This window comes from Mobula hypostoma, chromosome 8 (genome assembly GCF_963921235.1).
Source record: "Mobula hypostoma chromosome 8, sMobHyp1.1, whole genome shotgun sequence".
NCBI classification, from domain to species: Eukaryota; Metazoa; Chordata; class Chondrichthyes; order Myliobatiformes; family Myliobatidae; genus Mobula; species Mobula hypostoma.
The window spans coordinates 32,542,832-32,560,042 of NC_086104.1; the positions used below are offsets into that span (position 1 = coordinate 32,542,832).

Consider the following 17,211-nt stretch of genomic DNA (forward strand, 5'->3'; position numbering starts at 1 on the left):
CTTATACACCTCTATCAGGTCACCTCTCATCCTCCATCGCTCCAAGGAGAAAAGGCCGAGTTCACTCAAGCTATTCTCATAAGGCATGCTCCCCAATCCAGGCAACATCTTTGTAAATCTCCTCTGCACCCTTTCTAAGGTTTCCACATCCTTCCTGTAATGAGGTGACCAAAACTGAGCATAGTACTCCAAGTGGGGTCTGACCAAGATCCTATATAGCTGCAGTATTACCCCTCGGCTATTAAACTCAATCCCATGGTTGATGAAAACCAATGCACCGTATGTCTTCTTAACTACAGAGTCAACCTGCGCTGCAGCTTTGAGTGTCCTATAAACTCGGACCCCAAGATCCCTCTGATCCTCCACACTGCCTTACCATTAATACTACATTCTGCCAACATATTTGACCTACCAAAATGAACCACCTCACATTTACCTGGGTTGAACTCCATCTGCCACTTCTCAGCCCAGTTTTGCATCCTATCCATAACCCGCTGTAACTTCTGACAGCCCTCCACACTATCCACAACACCCCCAACCTTTGTGTCATTTAGGACGGTTTGCCAGGACAAGCCAGTGAATAACAAGGCATCAAGCATAACATCAGTGGTGGGAAAATTACTGGAACATATTCTGAAAGATAGGATCATTTGGAAAGGCATGGACTGATTAGGGATAGTCAGCATGGCTTGTGCATGGGAACTCATATCCCACAAATTTAAATTTATTGAAAGTGTTACCAAGAAGCTTAAGGAGGGTAGGGCAAAGCCTTTGACAAGGTCTTGCATAGAGAAAAGGGAAGTTAAATTTGCAGGATTCTTTGTGAGTTAGCCAACTGGATATACTGAAGAATTGACCAGAGGGTTGATGAAGTAAGGGTAGTAGGCATCATATTCATGGAGCTTAGTAAGTTTTTCTTTGCAAAATTCTGCATGGTAGGCTGCTCTGGAAAGTTAGATCACAGGAGATCCAGGAAGAGCCAGCCAATGGAATACAAGTTTAGCAGTGGAGGATTATTCTTCAGGCTGGAGGTTGGTGACCAATGGTGTGCTGCAGGGATTGCTGCTATTGTTTGTCACCTGTATTAACAATTTGAAAGATAACGTACGTATCTGTAAGTTTAAGGCAGGATATGGATCTGGAGGGAAAGTGGGCAAAGGATAGCCCACTTTCCTATAGGGTGTGTTGAAGAGCGGAGAGATCTAGAGGTACAGATATGTAGTTCCCTTCAAAGACTTTACTGACATAGGTAGACATGGCAATGATGAAGACATATGCCACCCTTGCCTTCATCGAAAGCTGCACTGAATACAAGAGTTGGAATGTAACATTATAGCTGTGCAAGCTGTTTGTGAAAGCACAACTGAAATGTTGTGTGCAGTTCTGGTGCTGTCACACAGCAGATAAGATATGATAATACTAGCAAGGTTGTAGAAAATTTCACAGCGACATTGCCTGAGATGGAATAGCTTAAGTTTTAAGGAGAGAATGGGTAGGCTGGGGCTGATTTCCTTGCTCAAAGGAGGCTGAGCGGTGATCTCATAGAAGTTTACAAAATCATGAGGGTCATAGATAGGATGCATTGTCACAGTTTCTTCCAGAGTAACAGTATCTAAAACTACAGGCAGAAGGTTAATGTGAGAGGGGAAATATTTAAGATGAACCTCTTAGTCAAGTATTTTCACAAGGTGGGCATATGGATCCAGAGGAAGTGATCGGCATTAGTGTAATTACAACGTTAAAAAGACATTTGGACAGGTATTTGGATACGAAAGGTTTGAAAGAGATATGGGCCAAGTACAAGCAAATGGGACTAGCTCAAGAAGAGAACTTGGGTGACGTGGATAAGTTGGACTGGAAGGTCTTTTACTATGCTGCAAGACTCTACGACTCTAAGTTTATTATTGCAATTTGTTGCACAGATTTAAACTGCTAAACGCATAGTCAAAATGTTAGGCAAAAGGAAAGAGCAGTTTGAAAAGAAGCCGTAACTGAGGTCAGTTATATGGCTGAAGCTGGAAAGATTAGGGAGAAATGAAAGAGGGAAACCCTTGGAAGAGTTTTTAAACATGAGGAAGAAATTTTAAAATTTCAAGTAATTTGGAGAAGAACAGATATCTATCCTGTCTATTTCTTCTTCACTCCTGTACTTTGACTCCTATCAGTGTCCAAAGAAAGTAGTGTAGATGAAATAGATGGAATAGGTATCAAAGAGAAAATACACTCAGTGGCCACTTTATTAGGTACACCTGCCAATAAATGCAAAAAACTGTGCCTTGAAAAAGTATTCAGCCCCCAACCCTTTTTTCAGATAAAGGAACCAGGGATGTTAATCAATTTCATTGAGAATATTTATTTGTGAATCATGTTTATGCTTTTGTTTTAACAGTAATGCCCAGAATAAGGGAAAGATTGTAAAGCACGAAAAACTAAAAATTCAAAACCTGAGATGTCAGTAGTTCAAAAGTATTCATCCCCCTTTGCTTAGTGCTGGGTTAAACCACCTCTCGCAGCTCTTACAGCCAATAATCTTTTTGGATAAGTCTGTTATATTTGCCCAATGTGATGGAGCAAGACTTGACCATTCCTCTTGCAAAATTGCTCAAATTGTGCCAGGTTAGTTGGGGAGCAGCAGTGGACAGCAATCTTAAGGTTTTGCCAAAGGTATCCGATCAGGTTAAGGTCAGGTCTCTGACTAACCATTCAATGACATCAATTTTCTTCATTTGAAGCCACTCCATTGTTGCTCTCGCAGTGCACTTTGGGTTGTTGTCCTGCTGAAGGATGAACTTCCTCCCCAGTCTGAGCTTTCTGGCAGAGGCTAGCAGGTTTTTATGCAGGATCAATTCATCTTCCCAACGATCCTGACCAGATTTCCAGTTCCTGCTGCTGAAAAACATTTCCGTAGCACGATGCTACCTCCACTATACTCTATAGAAGGGATGGTGATGCACAGTGTTAGATTTATGCCACACGTACCACTTAGTGTTGAGGCCAACGAGTTCCACCTTAGAATCATCCAACCACCAGATCTTCTTCTAAGTGGCACTTTGCAAGGTATTTACAGGCAAGGCTATACTTTTTTTAGCCTGGGTTTCTTCCTTGCCACTCTTTCATAAATATCATTTTTGTGCAAGGCCTTAGAGATTGTGGAGTCATGAACTCCATCTCCAGTTGCAGCCATTGGCTTCGGCAGCTCACTCAGGGTGACTATTGGTGTCAATGTAGCCTCTCTTACAAGCACTATTCTTCCCAGTGACTAAGTTTAGTGGGACAGCCTGACCTTGGCAGTGTGCCTGTGGTTTCATATTTTTTCCACTTTTTCATGATGGACTGTACTGAGCTCCGAGGTATGTTCAATGCCTTTGAGGTGGTCTTGTACCTTCCCACAGATTTGTGTTTTGTAGATTAGCTCAAAAAATCCTACTTCAATGTATCTCAAATTTTAAAAACAAAGTAGAATCACTGTATATAATCAGCCATTCATGTGACAGTAACTCAATGCATAAAAGCATGCAGAAATGGTCGAGAGGTTCAGTTGTTGTTCAGACAAAACAGAATGGGGAAGAAATGTGACTTAGTGACTTTGACCATGGAATGGTTTTAGGTGCTAAACAGAGTGGTTTTCACATCTTAGAAACTGCTGATCTCCTGGGGTTTTCAACAGTGTCTAGAGTTTACAGAGAATGGTGCAAAAAAGTAAAAAAAAACATCCAGTGAGCTGCAGTTCTATGGGTGAAAACACCTTGTTAATGAGAGAAGTTAGGGGAGCATGGTCAAACTAGTTCAAGCTGACATGAAGGTGACAGTAAGTCAAATAACCACCCGTCACAACAGTGGACTGCAGTCGTCTGATACTGGCAGGTTACCCCAAACCCTGAACGAGGCCATTATCACGCTTATTCCAAGGAAGGACAAAGACGCAGAGGAGGTAGGATCTTATAGGCCGATTTCACTGCTAAATTTGGATCAGAAAATTTTTGCTAAAACGCTGTCAAGGGGGCTCAGTTAGCAGATAAATAAATTGGTACACTCAGATCGAACAGGATTTATCCCTAAAAAGAATTCTTTCCATAACATCAGGTGCTTTCTTAATATAATGCATTCCCCAAGACATCCTAAGGAAGATTTTATAATATTAAGTTTAGATGCTGAGAAAGCATTCGACCAAGTGGAATGGCAATACCTCTACAAGGTTTTGAAAAAATTTGGAATGGGAGACAAATTTGTAACTTGGATTAAGCTACATTCAGTAACCCTAGTGCTAAAATACTAACTAATCAGACCTTCTCGGAACCATTCAGTTTGTACAGGGGCACAAGACAGGGCTGTGCATTAAGTCCTTTATTGCAGCGGTCCCCAACCACCGGTCCGTGGACTGGTACCGGGCCGCAAAGCAAGTGCTACTGGGCTGCGAAGAAACGATATGAGTCAGCTGCACCTTTTTCCCTGTCATACCCACTGTTGAACTTTAACGCACGCGAGGTCATCAGTAACCCTACACGTGCAAAGGAATGAGTCCGTGACCTATTTGTGAATGTTTCCGGTGAATCTTCCATGTCAGTGCAGGAAGAAGAGCAACTCCTCGAGCTTGCAAATGATGGTGGGTGAAAGGTATGTTTGACATAACATCTCTGCCGGCATTCTGGATCAAAGTCAAGGCTGAATACCCTGAGGTAGCCACAAAAGCACTGAAAATGTTGCTTCCATTTCCAACATATCTCTGCAATGAATGCAACGAAAACTAAATTGCGGAATAGACTGGACATAAGGAACCCCCTTCAAGTATCGCTGTCTCCCATCACCCCTCAATAGGACCGTCTTGTTGCAGGAAAACAAGCCCAGGGCTCCCACTGATTCAGCGATATTGATGCGTTGCAATGATTATATATATTCATACGAGGAAAATATGCACTGTGTGTTTAATATCCAAACGTTACTTATAGTTGACTTATCACCTATACTCCCCTATACTCCGGTACTCCGGTCGTGTTTAACCCCCCCCCCCCCCACCCGGTCGGCTGGTCCACAAGAATATTGTCAATATTAAACCGGTCCGCGTGCAAAAAAGGTTGGGGACCCCTGCTTTATTGTTTGCGTTGGCCTTGGAACCACTGGCGGAGACTATACGTTCTCACCCGAAATTTATGGGTACAATACAGAATATACTATCAACAAAATTTCCCTTTATGCGGACGATGTTTTGTTGTTTGTAACGAAACCATACATTGATATTCCAGTTTTGCTGGAAGTAGTCAATGGCACTTTCCCGGGGTATAAGATTAATTGGGGAAAAAGTGAATTATTCCCGGTCTGAGTAGAAGAACAGGAGGGGCTTAAACAATTTCCATTCAAAATAACCCTTGAGAAGTTTACTTACCTTAGAACTGCAATAACAAAAAAGTATAGTTCTCTATTTGAAGCAAATTTTGTCCCTCTAATTGAAAAGATTAAAAAGAAAATAGAATTTTGGAAGACACTCCCAATTTCTTTAGCGGGTAGAGTAAATGCAGTTAAGATTATCTTTCTTCCCCAAATGCTCTATCTATTTCAGAACCTGCCCCTCTATCTTACCAAAACCGTTTTTAAAGGATTAGATTCAATAATTCTACCTTTTATATGGAATTATAAAGCCCATTGAATTAGGAAAAAACATCTCTGCAAGAATAAGACTAGTGGGGGGCTGGCACTACCCAGCTTTATTTTTTATTACTGGGCTGCTAACGTTAGCCATATAGCATACTGGATCGATGATACAGTTGTACTTCCTGGATGGTTGGAGATGGAGCATGAGGATTGCCTTCCATATTCCACAGGGGCAATCATCATGTCCCCTATTCGGTTAAATAAAGCCGGTTATAGAGGCAATCCCATTATCCATAGCACCATACAGATGTGGAGACAAATGGGGAAGCATTTGAAACTCAGAACATTATCATTTCTTGTACTTATATCTGCGAACCCCTCTTTTATCCCCTCATGTATAGATGGGGCCTTTGATGCATGGCGAGAATTAGGGATACGCAGCATTGGAGACTTACACATACAAGGGATTTTTGCGTCATTTCGGCAGCTCCAGGACAAATTCAGATTGCAAAAGAGTAATTTTTTCAGGTATCTCCAGCTAAGACACTATATAAGATCACACCTTTCTGGTTTTGAGACGGTAGAACCTGATAAATTAGATAATCATTTAAGATCTTGTTCAGGGACAGAACACATTATCACCTATCTGTATGATGCCATACAAAACAAGTGTCATACAACAATGGATAATGTTAAAAAGGAGTGGGAAAGGGAGTTGGGTACAGAGATAGAGGAGGTTATATGGAATGAGGCTTTGGCGTATGTTCACTCCTGTTCCATCAATGCCAGGCATTGATTAACTACAATTTAAAATCCTACATAGACTACATTACTCAAAAGTAAGGATTCATAAAATATTCCCAGAGGGGTCCCCAATGTGTGAGAAATGTAAGTCCTCGGAGGCAAATTTGTTACATAGTTATGCTTTATATCCCAGGATACAAGAGTATTGGAAGCAAATAATTGAGGTTCTGTTGAAGGTGCTGAAGGTTCAGATAATACCAGACCCCATTTTAATAATTTTTGGAACTCCTGCAAGGTCAAATGAACTCCAGGCTACCCAGCAACAACTCCTGACCTATGGCATACTTAATGAAAAGAAACTCATACTGATGTTCTGGAAAAAGGAGGAAACTCCATCACTTAGACAATGGCTGGCTGCATTAATGGATACTCTGCATCTAGAGAGGATAAGATACGTTGTCAAGGACAGACTCAAAGAATTTGAAAAAATCTGGCAACCATTACTGTTGCATTTAGAAGAGACCAACAGCTGAACTAAGTGTGTGTGTTGGGGGGTTGGGGCATGGTAGGACCTACGGGAGCATATACAGCACGTTCGGGAGGGGTGAGGGGAGGGTAGGGCTGGGAAGGGGAAAGGAGATGGGGTGGTAGGGTTTCCTTTGCTTTTTTCTTGTTTACTATACATACATTCATTTGATTTTCATTATGTTGTTATAAGAAAAAAATTAAAAAGAAGCATTGTACTTTAGGACATTGTTGGTTGTGGTTAAGCTGATGTTGCTTCATAATAAAAACATTTGAAACAACAACAGTGGACTGCAGAAGAGCATCTCTGAAAGCTTGAGATGGATGGCTATATCAGCAGAAGACCACAAATGTACACTCAATTGCCACTTTATTCAGTTCAGGAGTTGTCTAATAAAGTGGCCACAAAGTATATTTGAAGAGCTACGGTTCACGGAGGATCTTAAGAAGCCAGTGAGGAGATCATTTGAGCTACATCTAAAGATGACCTAGATATATAAATGACCAACACAAAAAGTGCTGGAGGAACTCAACAGGTCAGGCACCATCTGTGGAAGGAAATGGACAGTAGCCACAGATGTACTACGTTGACTTTCTGATTCTTTCCATAGGTGCTATGTGGCCTGCTGAGTTCCTCCAGTGATTGGTGTGCTGCTCCAGATTCCAACATCTGCACTCTCTTGCATCTCCAGATATAAATTGGGTTGCAGCAGGAGATATGCTGATGTGGGGATTGGCTATGTTCACAATGTAACTCATCTGATAAGCAATCCAAAGCAAGGCCTCAGATTTAAGCTCTGTATCTGGACCATTCTGAAGGTACCATTCTATAAACCAACTAGAGGGATGTTGAGTCAGGAATTTTTGCAGGAGTTTAAATTTGACTACTTATGGAAAGGTAGTTTAAAAATATTGTGAGCAGTTTTGGGTTCCTTATCTAAGAAAAGATGTGCGGATATTGGAGAGCGTCCAAAGGAAGTTTACAGAACTGATTCCAGGAACGTATAAAGAAAGTTTGATGCTTTTAGCCCTGTACTCACTTGAGTTTTGAAGAATGAGGGAGGATCTCATTGAAACCTATCGAATATTGAAAGGCCTTTATATGTGTGGTTGTCGAGAGGATGTTTCCTATAGTGGGCAAGTCTAGGACCACAATCTCAGAACAGAGGGGTGTCTCTTTAGAACTGAGATGAGAAGGAATTTCTTTAGCCAGAGGATGGTGAATCTGTGGAATTCATTGCCATAGATGGCTGTGGAGGCCAAGTCATTAGGCATATTTGAAGTGCAGGTTGATAGGTTCTTGATTAGTAAGGGCATCAAAGGTTATGGGGTAGGAGACTGAGACGGATAATAAATTAGCCATGACGGAATGGTGGAGCAGACTTGATGGGCCAAATGGCCTAATTCTGCTCCAATGTCATGTGGTCTCATAGGCCTTTAATGATTAATGGGGGAAAAAGGAAGTCCCTGTTGCTCTTGCCATACCTCCTCCCCATCCTGAACATGGGATTTATGAATCCTATTTTAAGCATTGACATCATGTTACTCTGAGATATGCCAATGGTCAAGAGCAACAAGATTACAAATGCTTATGTGAAATTGCACAGCTCATCGACTGATCCAATATGCTCCACTTTGATCACTTATGTTAGGTGGCTCCCTGGATATTGAGGACATCTTCATTTTTGAAGAGCTAAGGGACGTCAAGCATTTGACATTATTAACATGGTTAAATAATATTGAAAACTTTTTATCATGACAGACCAGCATAACATGCTTTGAAAGTAGATGTAATGGAAAAATGTTAAAAGGGTTACTTGACATGGAAGGTTCAATGCAATTTGAAATACAGTGTTGTGATTCACTTGTCAATTTTAATAAATAATAGATGTATTAAAGAATAAGTATGGCAAATATATATCTGAGAGTAAGTTGCAGTCATCAATGCACATTGACAATTATGGATATGTTTTTGAATTTCAGTAAGAGTTTCAGTTGAATTAATACCTTTAATGTACTTAATCTTTCTGCATTTTACTGTGAACCACATACTGTATAGTGTTTAATATTTGATTCCCCTAAACTTGAAGAAAAGAATTTACACTTAGCAGGTAGGCTAAGCTGTGCAGTTGGAGGTGTGAGAGGATAATTAAAATTGTACTGATGCAGAGTGCTTGTATTGTATATGCAACATGCTGCCATATGCTTTCAGTTGCTATGCCACAGTGCAATTTTATCAAGGTTTTCTTGAACAATGGGTTACCAGGTAATAAAGTACTTATAATTTAACTTAATGTAAGCAGTGAACAAGTTCAAAGCAAAAAATTGCAGCTTTGAAATATAAACAACAGGAATTCTGCAGATGCTGGAAATTCAAGCAACACACATAAAAGTTGCTGGTGAACGCAGCAGGCCAGGCAGCATCTCTAGGAAGAGGTGCAGTCCTGACGAAGGGTCTCGGCCTGAAACGTCGAGTGCACCTCTTCCTAGAGATGCTGCCTGGCCTGCTGCGTTCACCAGCAACTTTTATGTGTGCAACTTTGAAATATTATTGATTTTTAAAAGGAGGCTCTAAATGCTGAAAATTGGTATTAAAAGTTACAAGGTTGCTTACCGAGATTTTCCATCTCAAGGTAAAAAATGTTGAGCCAAATAGGTTGCTGGTGACTGGTGGTTCTGGCTTTCAGTGACTGTGAACTTCCTTGCATGCTTGGATAAAGAAGAACATGTCTCAGGAAGTAGCCCTTTGGATCACCATGTCTGTGTCAACTGGGATGTCGACATAAACTAAACTACCTAGCTCCACGTGGTCAACATTCCTCTGTTCCATGACTGTTCATGTCTAAATGCCGAATAAGCATTGCTATTGTCTCTTCTTTAAGCTTTCCCCCTCATCTTAAATCTGGGCCCTCTAGTATTTGACATTTCCTCACGGGGAAAAGATTTCTTATAATCAACTCTAAATGTGCCTCTCATGATTTATATAGACAGTGGATTCTGGTTAATTGGGGCGTCGGTTAATCAGAGCAACTGCTTATTTGGACCAGCCCTTAAAGAACAAAAACTAATTGAGAAAGTAGCTAGGGTTCCTTTTGCTTATGTAGGCCACTATGCCACTTACTTGGGGCAGGAGACTGTTGCCAAGCAGTTTCTAACCATTGTCAGACGCATGCAGTTAGGTGGCCATCAGATACTATACCATACTTAGAGTGAATATTTTTTTAATAGCGTCAGTTGTGTGCACTTGTGTTCAAAAAACGGTAATTTTTGTCACTGATCATTGATGAGAAATAAGCAGTATGGCAATTTAGAACAGCGTAGCTCACCTTGGTTTCATGCATCCGGGCTTGGAGATACCAGAAATGGCCAGAAGTGAAATTGAAACAATTTCACTACATCAACAAGTTAGGAACTATGAAGAATAAACAATTGAAGGTATCAACAATCATCCTGAATGTTACAATGAAAATAATAATTTGGAGGATGCAATTGTTCATAGCATTGTATGAAGGCAATCCATTATCTGCACTGATTTCGTTCATTTACAGTCAATCAAAATAATGTAGCAGCGTACAGGTACACTGGATGAATTCCTCTGTCGATAACAATTAAGAGCAAATACACAGTTTTATAGTACTTTAGTGGTATTGGTAGTGTTCTAATTTGTTCCTGTATTTCATTTAAATTCATAATTTGTTACTCAGTTAAATGGTAGTTTGCCTTGTTTATACTTTTTTACTATTTCCATAAAACCGTCTAATTGGGGCTGCTGCTTAATTGGGCCAAAATGTGGTTGTCCCAATATGTTCCCATTAACCGGAACCCACTCTGCTTCTATCACATTGCCCCTCAGCTGCTGACACTTAGTGTAAGCAATCCAAGTTTCTCCAGCCCCTCTTCATAACTAATGCATTCCAATGCAGCCAGTATGTGGGTGGATCTCTTCTGCGCCCTTTACAAAGGCTCCATATTTTTTCCTATTAACACATGAAATGCTGGAGGAACTCAGCAGGACAGGCAGTTGTCTATGGAAAAGAGTAAACAGTTGCTGTTTTCGGTTGAGACCCATCATCAGGTCTATGGCGTGCTGCTTTGGATTTCCAGCATCTGCAGATTTTCTCGTGTTTGTGATGATGTCTTTCCTATTGCCTGGTGACACAATACTTCAAATGTGGCCTAGCCAAAGCTAATATAGCTACAACATGCTAATCAAATTTTATGTGCTTGGAGCCTTGAGAGTAATTAGGCCTCATTATTGGGGTTGTGAGCCTGGCAGAAGGTGCTGATGCCAGGTTCTAGGTCTTCTAGGGAATTTGGAGGATTTTATGGAGGCACCATTGTGACATTTTTCCAGTATCTTTAATCCCTGAACTCCTGAACTCACTGGGAAAGGGAATTTGAAAGATCAGTGTGAGAAGAAATTCTTCTTCATCTCTATCTTACATGAACGATTCTTAATACAGAGACCCTGCTACAGGTTATACCTTTCTCCTTCACAGGAAAGGTTCTCTAGTCGGGGCCTTTCAGATCTTACATGTTTTACTCTGATCAGCTTTCAGACTTCTGAACTCCAAGTCATATCTTAAAACGCAAACAACAGGAATTCTGTGGATGCTGGAAATTCAAGCAACACACATCAAAGTTGCTGGTGAACGCAGCAGGCCAGGCAGCATCTCTAGGAAGAGGTACAGTCGACGTTTCAGGCCGAGGCCCTTCGTCAGGACTAACTGAAGGAAGAGTTAGTAAGAGATTTGAAAGTGGGAGGGCGAGGGGGAGATCCAAAATGAGAGGAGAAAACAGGAGGGGGAGGGATGGAGCCAAGAGCTGGACAGGTGATTGGCAAAGGGGATATGAGAGGATCATAGGACAGGAGGCCCAGGGAGAAAGACGGGGGTGGGGGGGGAGCCTAGAGGATGGGCAAGGGGTATAGTCAGAGGGACAGAGGGAGAAAAAAGAGAGTGAGAGAAAGAATGTGTGTGTAAAAATAAATAACGGATGGGGTATGAGGGGGAGGTGGGGCATTAGCGGAAGTTAGAGAAGTCAATGTTCATGCCATCAGGTTGGAGGCTACCCAGTCAGAATATAAGGTGTTGTTCCTCGAACCTGAGTGTTCCTCCAACCTAACCCCACTAGGAATAGGGTTCCCCTGGTCCTCACCTACCACCCCACCAGCCTCCGGGTCCAACATATTATTTCCCGTAACTTCCCCCACCTCCAACGGGATCCCACCACTAAGCACATCTTTCCCTCCCCCCTCTCTCTGCTTTCTGCAGGGATCGCTCCCTACGCGACTCCCTTGCCCATTCGTCCCCCCCATCCCTCCCCACTGATCTCCCTCCTGGCACTTATCCTTGTAAGCGGAACAAGTGCTACACATGCCCTTACACTTCCTCCCTTACCACCATTCAGGGCCTCAGACAGTCCTTCCAGGTGAGGCGACACTTCACCTGTGAGTCGGCTGGGGTGATATACTGCGTCCGGTGCTCCCGATGTGGCCTTCTATACATTGGTGAGACCCGACGCAGACTGGGAGACCGCTTTGCTGAACACCTACGCTCTGTCTGCCAGAGAAAGCAGGATCTCCCAGTGGCCACACATTTTAATTCCACGTCCCATTCCCATTCTGACATGTCTGTCCACGGCCCCCTCTACTGTAAAGATGAAGCCACACTCAAGTTGGAGGAACAACACCTTATATTCCGTCTGGGTAGCCTCCAATCTGATGGCATGAACATTGACTTCTCTAACTTCCGCTATTGCCCCACCTCCCCCTCGTACCCCATCCGTTATTTATTTTTACACACACATTCTTTCTCTCACTCTCCTTTTTCTCCCTCTGTCCCTCTGACTATACCCCTTGCCCATCCTCTAGTTCCCCCCCCCACTTGTTTTTCTCCCTGGGCCTCCTGTCCCATGATCCTCTCATATCCCCTTTGCCAATCACCTGTCCAGCTCTTGGCTCCATCCCTCCCCTTCTGTCTTCTCCTATCATTTTGGATCTCCCTCTCCCCCTCCCACTTTCATATCTCTTACTAACTCTCCCTTCAGTTAGTCCTGATGAAGGGTCTCGGCCTGAAACGCCGACTGCACCTCTTCCTAGGGATGCTGCCTGGCCTGCTGCGTTCACCAGCAACTTTGATGTGTGTTGCTCCAAGTCATATCTATTTTTTTTTCCTTGTAAGGTAACCTCTTCATACCTGATAGCAATAAACAGCCTCTAAACTTTCTCCAAGGCAAGTGTATCCTTTCCAAAATGAAGAGATCAAACCTCTTATGAAGTCCTACACAGATATTTCAAGATTTCATTACTCTATCCCTTTTCCAATAAAGCCCAACATTTGTCATACCAGTTACTTGCTGTGTAGGGTTAAAGTTGTCTTACTATAATTTATATAGGACCTTTGTGAGAATGTTCCTGGAGAATTTTGAAAACCTAAGCCATTATCCCCAAAGTCAATGTATTTGCTCCAGGGGTATGTGTGGAGATACATCAGATTTGTTCCTGAGATAGCAGATCTGTCACAAAAGGGAGGTACTGAGCTGGCTTAGATTCTTTTGTTTGATAGAAGCAATAGTGGCAATATCAAGGCATACAAAATTCTCCAAGGGCCCAACGGCTTAGTCATGGGGAGAGGTGTTTCTCTTGGCTAAGGGGAAGAAGATATAGGTGGGAATTGTCTATAGGCTCCAAATAACAGTGGCAATATAGGGGAACTATATCAAAGATCCATACAATAAGGTTATACAGTAATCATGGCTGACTGTAATTTGCATGTAGATTATCCAAACCCAATCAGCAGTAGTATTGAAGAGGATACATTTCTGGAATGCATACAGGTTAGGATTTTTTTTTTGGACTAGTGTATTGAACAGCAAATGAAAGGAACTACTACACTAGAGACAATAGGTAACAGAAGCTGGAATCTGGAGCTAAAAACAAACTGTGGGTCATGCAGCACATGTGGGGGGGGAGGATTTGGTGATGTTTTGGGTTGAGTGTTGCATCAGGACTGAGAGGAGAGGGAAGATATAAAGAGGAGAGCAAAAGAGGTGAGATGGACTAGAGGTGATAGGTGGATTGAAGATGGAGGAGGGATTCTCAGCAGATATAGCCAGGTGATGAGGAGGAAAGAATGGAATTAGAAGGCAGAGGTAATTGGTTGAAAGGTGGAAGCAGAGAGGGGAAAAATGACAGATGGAGTCAGTTGGGAGGAAGGGAGAGTGAAGGTAGAGACAGCTGCGGGACAGGGGGTGATAAACAAATACACAAAACTCTGATCTGATAGAGTAGAGAAATGGAAAACAGTAGATATGGTATACTTTGATTTTTATTGATTATGTCTCTCATAAAAATTTAATGGGTGCAGAAATAAAATGCATAGTATTGGGAGCATTATGTGAGCATGGAGTTAAAACTGGTTTATAGAGAGGAACCAGAGAGTAGGAGTTTATGTGTAGGCTGGCAGGCATTTTGATGCTACTGCCAGAATCAGTGCTTTGGCCTCAGCTATTCATAATAAAGTTAAATGTTTCTGATGATAAAACAAAAGGTAACATTTCCAGGTTTGTAAAGACGGACATCCCACCTCTCCTGGAAGTTCCAGGAGTCTCCCGCATATGAATAGTGGCTCCCTGAGACCCGCAAATTATATACAATATCCTGGAAATCAATTTTTTTGAGAGCGAGTGAGCGAGAGAAAGCGCGAGAGCAACCACGAGAGCGCGCGAGAGAAAGCAAGCGAGAGAGCGCGAGCGAGAGAGAGAGCGAGAGTGCGCCATTGCAGAGTGTTCCAAAAAAAAAAGAAAATATAGAATATACGTCACCCCAGACTACACTAAAGTGTACCCCTGCCTAATAGGGGTCAAAAATAATGACAGTGTTGCTCACTGCACTGTTTGCAACAGTGACTTTTCTATTGCCCAAGGTGGGTTAAGAATGTAAAAGACATGTTGAGGTGAGTTTAACAGATGTCATTTGTTCATTAGCATAGCTAACGTTATTTAAACTAGCTGGCTAGCTGCTAAGGAGCTACTCTATTGCAGATATCCCACCTCTCCCACAAATTGATGGTGCTACCTCCCTGAAATGAGTTTTTGCAGGGTGGGATATCTGTAAAGAGCACTAAACTTTGCAGACCTGGGAATTTTGAAGAATATGCAAAAAGGCTTCAAAGTGATCTGACTTAGATAGGTTAGATCAGTGGACAAAACTTAGGAAAACAGAAGTGGGGGCTATATTGTTAAAATAATATCAGATTAGGAAATATTGGTGTACAAAAACACGCAGGAATAGCGGTCAGTTAAGAATGTAAATGGTATGTTAAGAATTTGAGTACCAGAGCAAAGACTGATGTGGGACTTTAGTGTGTGTGGTTTTGGTCTCCTTACCCAAGGAAAAAAAATGCACTTATCTATGGAGGAGATGCAGTGAAATTTCACACTGAGCTGATAATGGGGCTAGTGTGACTACTATTCAAAAATTTCAAATTAAATTTATTATCAAAGTACATACTGTATATCTCACCATATACAACCCTGAGATTCTTTTTCTTGTGAATGTACTCCATATATCTTTGATAACTATAATAGATTCAATTCATCAGCGTGCCAACAGGGTAGACAACTAGTGTGCAAAAACCAACAATCTGTGCAAGTTCAAAAAGAAAAAAAAAATAATAATAGTAATAAATAAGCAGTAAATATCTAGAGCGTGAGATGAAGAGTCTTTGAAAGTGAGTCCATTGGTTGTGGGAACATTCAGTAATGGGGCAAGTGTAGTTAAGTGGTTCAGGAGCCTGATGGTTAAGGGCCGAATAGCTGTTCCTGGAGTGGGTAGTGTGAGTCCCAAAGCTCCTGTACCACCTTCCTGATGGCAGCAGTGAGAAGAGAGCATGATCTGGGTGGTGAGTGTCCTTGATGATGGATGCTGCTTTCCTGCGACATGCCCCGTGTAGATATGCTCAATGGTGGAATGGGGAGAGCTTTACCCATGATGGACTGGCCTGTGTCCACTACTTTTTGTAGGATTTTCCATTCAAGAGCCCTGGTGTTCCCATTTCAACGCATGAAGAGATAGAAGGTCAACTACTAATGCTTAGAAGAATGGATTAATTTTGAAACGTACTAAATTCTGACTGGGCTAGACAAAATGTTTTGGGTGTCTAGAGGGAGAGAATTGCAATCTCACATTATTGTACAAGACATTTTGAACTGAGATGAGAAGAAATGTTCTTACTCAGAGGGTGGTGGGCATCTGGATTCCCTACCACTGGAGACTGTACTGGAAAGTCAGTAAATGTATTTAAGAAGGAACTGGGTAGACTTCTAAATGCAAAATGCATAATGTGGTGCGGGACGAGAGTGGGAAATAACACTGAATTATGATCAGCTACAATCATGTTGAATGGCAGAGCAGGCTCAAAGGACATGAATCCGTTTTAAAATTCCTTTATTTTCTACATCTAGAACTATGGGTTACAGTCTCTGAATAATAGTCGAGCATGGAGCTAGAAGAGATGAGGCAGATTTTAAATTGAATTTTTGCACTTGTATTTACTCAGAAGCCAGATGCAGAGTCCTTAGGTTTACTGAGGATAGAGTCAAAGCGCACTACAGCGCAGAAACAGGACTTTCGTCCCATTTAGTCCATGCCAAACTGCTATTCCTCCTAGTTCCATCGAACTGCACCTAGACTATAGCCCTCCATACCCCTCCCATCCAGACTTCAATCGAACCCTTATCCACCACTTCCACTTGCAACTCGTCCCACACACGCACCACCCTCTGAGTAAAGAAGTTCCCCCTTAGATTCTTTCCAAGACAGAGCTTCCATGTAGACTGATTGTTTTGAAGCTTAATGCTTTTACATTATCACAGGCTTGATCTTGTGTTTGGGTTGGCGCTGGTTTGTCTGTTAGGCCAATTGATTTGAATGATTTCACCAAGAGAGCATTGTTGACTGTTCATCAATGGAACTAGGTTAGGAAGTTCACTACGCAACTCATAATTAATCGAAGCTCACACTTTATTGTCTCTGCGCAAACAACAACGTACCTACGTTGACCCCAGGCCAGCAACTTGGAACATGAAATCTGCGGTTCCCTCTGTACCAATACTCACTCAGGCTACATTTCCAATTTATAACACCAAACTAGGGGATCTCTGTTGGGCAGATGATCGATTCTTTCTTCTCCCAGCTCCTGGCGTGGGCGTTCTGCTTTGCGATGGTGGGTCTCTTGAGTGTTCTCGCTGACAGCACGCTTGAAGTGTCCACTTTTATACTCATTCCTTACCGAATCAAATATTGCATTCCAGTGTCATTGGCTGTAGGTCATCTGATTGACCTTTAACACCTTT

The 17,211-nt window shown here is 42.1% G+C and overlaps 1 protein-coding gene and 1 long non-coding RNA gene across 2 annotated transcripts in view; one reads left to right on the plus strand and one right to left on the minus strand.

Moving 5' to 3' along the window:
- The window catches only part of camkmt (calmodulin-lysine N-methyltransferase), a 368,560-nt gene that overhangs the window by 204,012 nt on the left and 147,337 nt on the right, over nucleotides 1-17,211 (plus strand). The window lies entirely within an intron of this gene.
- LOC134350081 (uncharacterized) overlaps nucleotides 1-17,211 on the minus strand; it is a 32,192-nt gene that overhangs the window by 10,656 nt on the left and 4,325 nt on the right. The window contains exon 2 of the long non-coding RNA XR_010018804.1: nucleotides 10,182-10,267. This is a non-coding gene — a long non-coding RNA (uncharacterized LOC134350081). The remainder of the gene's footprint in view (nucleotides 1-10,181; nucleotides 10,268-17,211) is intronic.